The following is a 7163-nucleotide window of genomic DNA, read 5'->3' on the forward strand; positions in this document are numbered from 1 at the left end:
GCCTTATACAGCCCATAGGCTGGACATTCCTCACCTCTAGTTTTCATGAACCAAGTATTGTGTGTGTGTGTGTGTGTGTGTGTGTGTGTGTAAGACACCAACCATACTGTGCCTATTTTACATTTGATATTGATATCTAGGGTGAAAATTTCAGTTTGCAGAAGAAAAAGCTGGAAAAATACTGAGTCACACAGCAAGTAGAAGAGACAGTACTCAGCTAGGCGCTGATGTCTCATGCTTATAGGCCTAGGTACTCAAGAGGCTGAAATCTGAGGATCACAGTCCAAAGCCATCCCAGACAGGAGAGTCCATGAGACCGTTAATGCCAATGAACTACTCAGAAAATAGTGGAAGTGGGATTGTGGCTCAGGTGGTAGAGTGCTAGTTTTGAGTGGAAAGAAGCTCAGGGACAGCATCCAGGCATAGAGTTCAAGCCCCAGGACTAGCAAAAAAAAAAAAAGGCATGACTAAGAGAGCTGTTGTTGGTTTTGTTTTTTTGTTTTTAACAAATTGTGTTAAGTATATATTTGTCAGCTTATATTCAATTTTATGTTCTGTTGGTTTGGGTTAAAAAAAATTGACCAAAAAAAATGGATACAATCAGAATAGCATAAAGCAAATGAAAGGATCAGAGTGAGGGGCAAATTTAGGAAGATGAACAAAATAAAGCCATGATTAAGTTAATATGCAGGAAAAAAAAATTGGAAGAAGTTCTTGAATACCTGCCAAAGGTAAGGAGCAAATTTTTGACTCTGAGTTTCCTAGCAGCCAAAGCAAAGAAGGGTAATGATGGGCATATGAATGGAGTAGACCCAGGAGAATAAACTATTCTTGGCATTATGGCATTTTCTCCCATACTCCTGATTGACAGCTGCTCCTTGAGTACGTAGTGGATGGCGTTCTCAGCATTATCCTCCCACTAAACACCACCCGCAGGTTGCTTGTGTCCTGTGATCAAGCCTCACTCTTCAAAAGCAGAAGCACCACAGCTGAGGTCCATTACTAGAAAGAGTAGTCAGGTATGCAGAGGACATTCTAAGTCCACAACTTCTTTGTGACCCAATTCAAGAGAAGTAAGAGCAATCACACACAGTAGAATGCAGGAACAGCGTATATGATTGCTACGGATATTACTTCCTATAAAGAAGAGGAAGCTTTTGCTGAGAGCTAGTGACTTCTCTGAAGTCAATGGAACATCTGGAATGAGAGCAATCACCAATAAGAGGATTAAATTAACTATCTCTTACAGATAAAAATATGACTAATCAGAGGCCAGCTGGAAAGAGTGTGGAGGTATGTTGTGCATGGGACCAATATAATTAACCGGAAGACTATGGAGAAATCCAAGTTCCATGCTACCCCATTAACCTAAAAACAAAACAGAACCTTCCAGATCAGTTACTTTTTTTTTGTCCTGGGGCTTGAACTCTGGGCCTGGGCGCTGTCACTTAGCTCTTCAGCTCAAGGCGAGCGCTCTACCGCTTGAGCCACAGCACCACTTCTGGTTTTCTAGCGGTTTATTGGAGATAAGAGTCTCACAAACTTTCTTGCCCAGGCTGGCTTTGAACCGTGATCCTCAGATCTCAGCTTCCTGAGTAGCTAGGATTACAGGCGTGAGCCACCGGCGCCCGGCTGGGTTACTTTTTTTTTTTAAGCCTACAAAAGTCATAAAGTCAAGACTAAAAAAAAAAAAAAAACTAAGAAAAAAACCACAACATGATTTTCTACCTGTGTCTACTGGCTTTCTTTAATGGCAGGAAATGTTTGTGGGAAGTTAGCTAAGCAAATGTTTGGGAATGTCTGCTGCAGAACACAGATTGCAGACTGAAGTCATTCATGTGAACAGTAGGCATTATCCATCCATCCAACAAGGATAATCAATAGTATACTAGGTTTGTGACCAGTGAATATTTTCAGTCTCCAGTGCAGACTCCTGGGCTCCATTGGCCAGGTTCAGCCCCTCACCCCAACATCATAAAAGGAGGAGTTATGGTATAAGAGCAGAGAAAGGAAACATTACACAGCATGGGTAGCTGTGAGAAGAGGAAAGGTAACATTTTAGTCTATCTTCTGCCCTCTTCCCTAAACACACATTTGCTTTAATGATAGGAGGAAGAATCAGAGGCAAGGAGGAGGTATAAATAATTATTAAACAGCCCTGGCCACTGATATGTTCCAGTAGTCATTTACAGGTGATCTGAGAGCTCTTTGTCTCAGGATTCAGGCCTTTGGTCAGGTAGAGTCATTCATTGACCCCCTAGCAGGTGGCCTGATTCTTCCTGGATTCCAAGATAGCTATGAAGTGAGTATTGAAGAGAATGGCTAAGAACAAAGAACATGGCTACCAGGACAAGAAGGAGACTAACAGGCCTAACCCGTATCCTGCTTTCGATTCATTCATGGGCTCAAGTAAGGAGCCAGTGCTTCTCAGCAAAAGAAGCTTTCAAGCAGCTGTTTCAGCCATCAGCAATTGTTTCTTAAGCTTTGAGACACAAATGGCCATGTTCTGGCAGGACTTAAATTGTTGCAATAAGATACTTGGATAACCTTAGCAAGTGCCATTGAAGGACTATGAAGAATAGTGAAGTAGGAAGATAGAATATGCCAAGTCTGAAGGGATGTTATAATCTCAAGTAAGGATCTGCGGTGAACCTCTTAATGGTGAATCTGGGCTCCTGGAAACATCACTAAGAAACCCTGTTGCTACGACAGCACTGGGCTTGCTTATAGTAGGCCTTGGTAAAGAGGGAAAGAAAGGGCAATGTTCGTTTGCTAGGGATAAAAAGTGGCAGACATGCTGGCACCGGTAGATCACACTTGTAACCCTAGCTACTCAAGAGGCTAAGATCTGAGAATTGTGGCTTGAAGCCAGCCTGGGCAGGAAATTCCATGAGACTCTCATCTCTGATTAACTACCCCCGAAAAAGCTGGAAGTGGAGCTATGGCTCAAGTGGTAGAGCATTAGCCTTGAGCAAAAGAAGCTCAAAGACAGTGCCCAGGCCCTGAGTTCAAGTTCCATATATATATATACATATACATATACACACATATATATGTATATATATATGTGTAAGTTTCAAATCAATTTAGCAAATGGTTACATGTTTTAATCTCTTACCTTGGCAAATATAACTTGACAATGACAATGTTTTAAAAAGGTATAATTATGATTTTCAAATACTTGAAATACATCTAAAATAAGCAATATACTCATGCTTGGATTGGGTTGTATCTGAGTATTCTGTTGATGTTTAAATGAATAGTCAGATAATTTATGGGTTATTTGGTATATTGCTTCCATAAAAATGCATCCACTTGGGCTGGGATGTAGCTCAGTGGCAAAGCACTTGCCTAGCAAGCGCAACGTCCTGGGTTCGATCCCCAGTACCAAAAAAGAAAAGACAAAAAAAATGCATCCACTTGCATTCATTTGTGAATTAAGTTTGATATAATGAAAAATTTTAAATGCCTCTCTCTCTCTTTCTCTCTCTCACTCACACATACACACAGAGAGAGAGAGAATAGGGGGATCTTGTGCTTGCTACATAAGTACTCTACCACTTGAACCACACCTCCAGCCTTTCAGTTATATTCTAGTTGGGTCTCAAGATTTTTTTTCCCAGAGCCAGTTTCAGACCAGGATCCTCCCTCTTCCATTCCCCACCCCCTCCCCCATAGCTGGAATTACAAACACTGCAGCCGGCCACATTTTGCTTTTCCATTGACCACAATGATCTAAAGATGTGCTGTCCTCTTTGGTACCCACTAGCCAACTGTGGGCACTGAGCATGGAAATGTGGTCTGTTCATGTGAAGTGCAGGAGGTGATGGTACCCATGGAGTAATTCCTGAAGATCTTCAGTGCTAGAGATGTCGCTTCCATGTTGATTTTCATGGATGTTGAAAAGAGCCAGGGACTCTAAAGAGAAAGCTCTAGGGGTGGAGACTGGGTAGCACATTCCCACAGAAGGATGCCCCATGATAGAACAAGGTCAGTACTGCCACTAAAATCCCCAAACTGTGGATCAGACCACATACACCACCAGCCCAGAAGAGCCATTGGTACTCAACCCCAAGCACATGGACATCAAGCAGTAAGCCTGTGGGGACAGGCTGCTGGAGCTTTTGGGAGTTCCACTCTCTAGAGTGATGGGAACAAGGAAGGAAGATGAACTAATCTGAAGCTTTTTAAAACCTCTGCATTGTTGTTATAAAGGTGTTGTATAGAAGGGCTACACTTCCATAAGTCAGGTAAAGAGTACATTTATTTTTGGACAGTGTCACCCCTTCCCTCACTCTCCCAGTTTTTCCCTCCCACCCCCACCTACAAGTTGTGTGTGTGTGAGTGTGTGTGTGTGTGTGTGTGTGTAGTTCATTTTCAACATCGTGTCTAGTGAGTACCACTGCTGCATTTTTTCACCCTTTGTCCCTTCATTTCTGTGCCCCCCCCAGCCTTCCAAAGTTAAATAAATGAATAAACAAGACAAAAAGACAAGCAAAACAGCAACAAAGAGCCCCTTGTTTCCATATCCTGGAATTCAATTTGATAACTATTATTTTGTATAATGAGATGCACATAGCCATTGTATCTTTGTGCTCCTCTCGTAAGAACACCCTCCCCTGGTCTCACTGTGTGTGAATGCCTAGATTCCTGTATAAGTTATCATGGCCTGGTGTATTTTAGCTCTAGCTTCTGCATCGGAGAGAAAACATACACCATTGGTCTCTCCTCAGAGAGATTGGCTTACCTCACTTAACATGATTTGTTCTTGGTCCAACCATTCCCTGAAGATGATATAAATATTATTCTTTCTAATGGTCATGTAAAATTCTGTTGTATGTAGGTACCACATTTTTGGATCTGTAGGGTATCTAGGCCATTTCCACAACTTGGCTATGAATAGTTCAGCAGTGAACATGGATACATGTGCAAGTGTCTTCATGGCATCTTGGCTTATGATGTTCTAGGTAGATGTCCAGGAGTGGTGTGGCTGTGTTGTAGGAAAGATCTATGTTAAGTTTTCGGAAGAACCTCCAGGCTGCTATCCAGAGTGGTTATACTAGTTTACATCCCCACCGTTAATGCAATAGAGTTCCTTCCCCCCCCCCATCTGCACCAGCATTTGTTGTTGGAATTCACAGTGTTGGCCAACCTAACTGGGGTGAGATGGACTCTCTGAGTTGTTTTGATGGTTTTTCCTTTATGGCCAGGGATGATGAGCATTTTAATTTGAAGCTTTAAGACAATGTTTTCCTGGTGGGTTGGGAACTTTCTTGGGACTGCTACATCTTTCTGTTTCCTTATTTCTCCATTCTGCAGCAGGAATGTCCATGCTATGTGTTTAGGATACAGATAAGGACTTACTTGAATCTGAGCAAACGTCTTGCACTTTTGCATGTGGGTATGGCCAACACAGACTTCCTTTTTCTCCTGTTCAGAGTAGAGTACATACTTGGAATTGGACAGATTTTCCCCAGAAGGCCCAAGAATCTTAGTTGTACTGGCTTACTCTCCAACACGGCAAAATGTTTGTCCATAGAGTTTATTCAGAGTGTTGTGCTGGCCAAGCACTGCTGGCCAGTAATACTAGCTACTGTAATACTTGCTACTCAGGAAGCTGAGATCTGAGGATCATGGTTCCAAGTCAGCTGGAGCAGGAAAGTCTGTGAGACTCTTAGCTCCAATTAAGCACTAGCAAACTGTAACTGGAGCTGTGGCTGAAAGTTGTAAAGTGTTCACCTTGAGTGAAAGAGCTCAGGAACAGCACCCAAGCCTGAGTTCAAGCCTCATGACAGAAAGGAAAGAGAAAGAAAGAAGAAAGAAAGAAAGAAAGAAAGAAAGAAAGAAAGAAAGAAAGAAAGAAAGAAAGAAAGAAAGAAAGAAAGAAAGAAAGAACGAAAGAAAGGAAGGAAGGAAGGGAGAAAGAGAGAGAAAGAAGGGAGGGAAAAGAAACGAAAAGAAAAGAAAGAAAAGAGTTTCCCTGGCCTCAAAGAACATTGTACCTCCTTCCTCTCCATTGTCATCTGACTGGATTCATTATATAATTTTTCAGGCAGCTGAAAACAAGATTGGGTGTAGTTTTGCTGCCCTTTTTGGAAGTTTCACAAATAGCTCCAACTCATCTTCCTTGGTAGTATTCCTACTTTTTTGCCCCAAAGTAGCTACAGCAAGTTCCGATGAAACTATAGAAGATGCATGGTTTCTAAAAGTTACAGCCTCAGCAAGAAACGGGTTTAAAGAACAGGATGTGAAGACACTTTGGTGTTTGTTTGTTCAGTTATCTCCTCTGGGAGAGGCTTCACCCCTTGAACTTTTTCAGAGGTCAATCAGGTAACAGGTTTCTGCCTTCTAGCTCCCTTTAGAGGCTGGGCATCTTGGTACAGAACTAATCCCAGCAGTCAGGAAATAGATGCAGAAAGCCTCTGGTGAGACTTTATCTCTTAGGATATTGCCTAAGATCAGGAAAGAATACCCAGAAGAGATATTTTCAGAACTATTGAATTGCAGCCACCACCAGAAGAACTATAGTTGGTTATTCAATAGCATATCTCTCTCAATTATGTAGAACTCATAGTTGGAAGCGCCATTGATTCTAAGATACCCTGAATACATTTCTCAAACAAATGAGTCCTAAGTCATGTCTTTACCACATTCACACACTCTAAAATATCACTGGCTGGACAGGTAGCTAGGTGATACAGGGCTTTCCATTCCCAGCACCATACAAAGTAAACATAAGATGAATATTCTTACACTTTTAAGTCTATAAAAATGAGCTATGGCCTCTAAGACAAACAATGGCATAGTTTTAAACCTAATTATACTTCCATGAAGTTCACAAAGCACGTGCGAAGGTTTGAATAGGTCACTCAAAAGTTCACATTAATGGCTTTACAAGTTGGGCCTTCAGAGGTTAACTGAGGTTGCACGAAAAGGTGGAACCCCCATCTGAATTTTGTGTTTGTTCATTTTAGTGTCAGTATAGGGGTTTGAACCCAGAGTCATTGATTGCTAGGAAATGTCAGAGACTAGGGAAAAGATACAGCACCCACCCTCCCTTACAGCTTTTCTAAAGCTAAGGAACACCAATGATTGCTAGCAAATGTCAGCGGTTAGGAAAGAGCCATAGAACCCATTTTCCCTTAAAGTCTTTAGAAGGAACC

The sequence above is a fragment of the Dipodomys ordii genome, unplaced genomic scaffold (assembly GCF_000151885.1).
Source record: "Dipodomys ordii isolate 6190 unplaced genomic scaffold, Dord_2.0 Scaffold70, whole genome shotgun sequence".
Classification (NCBI taxonomy): Eukaryota; Metazoa; Chordata; class Mammalia; order Rodentia; family Heteromyidae; genus Dipodomys; species Dipodomys ordii.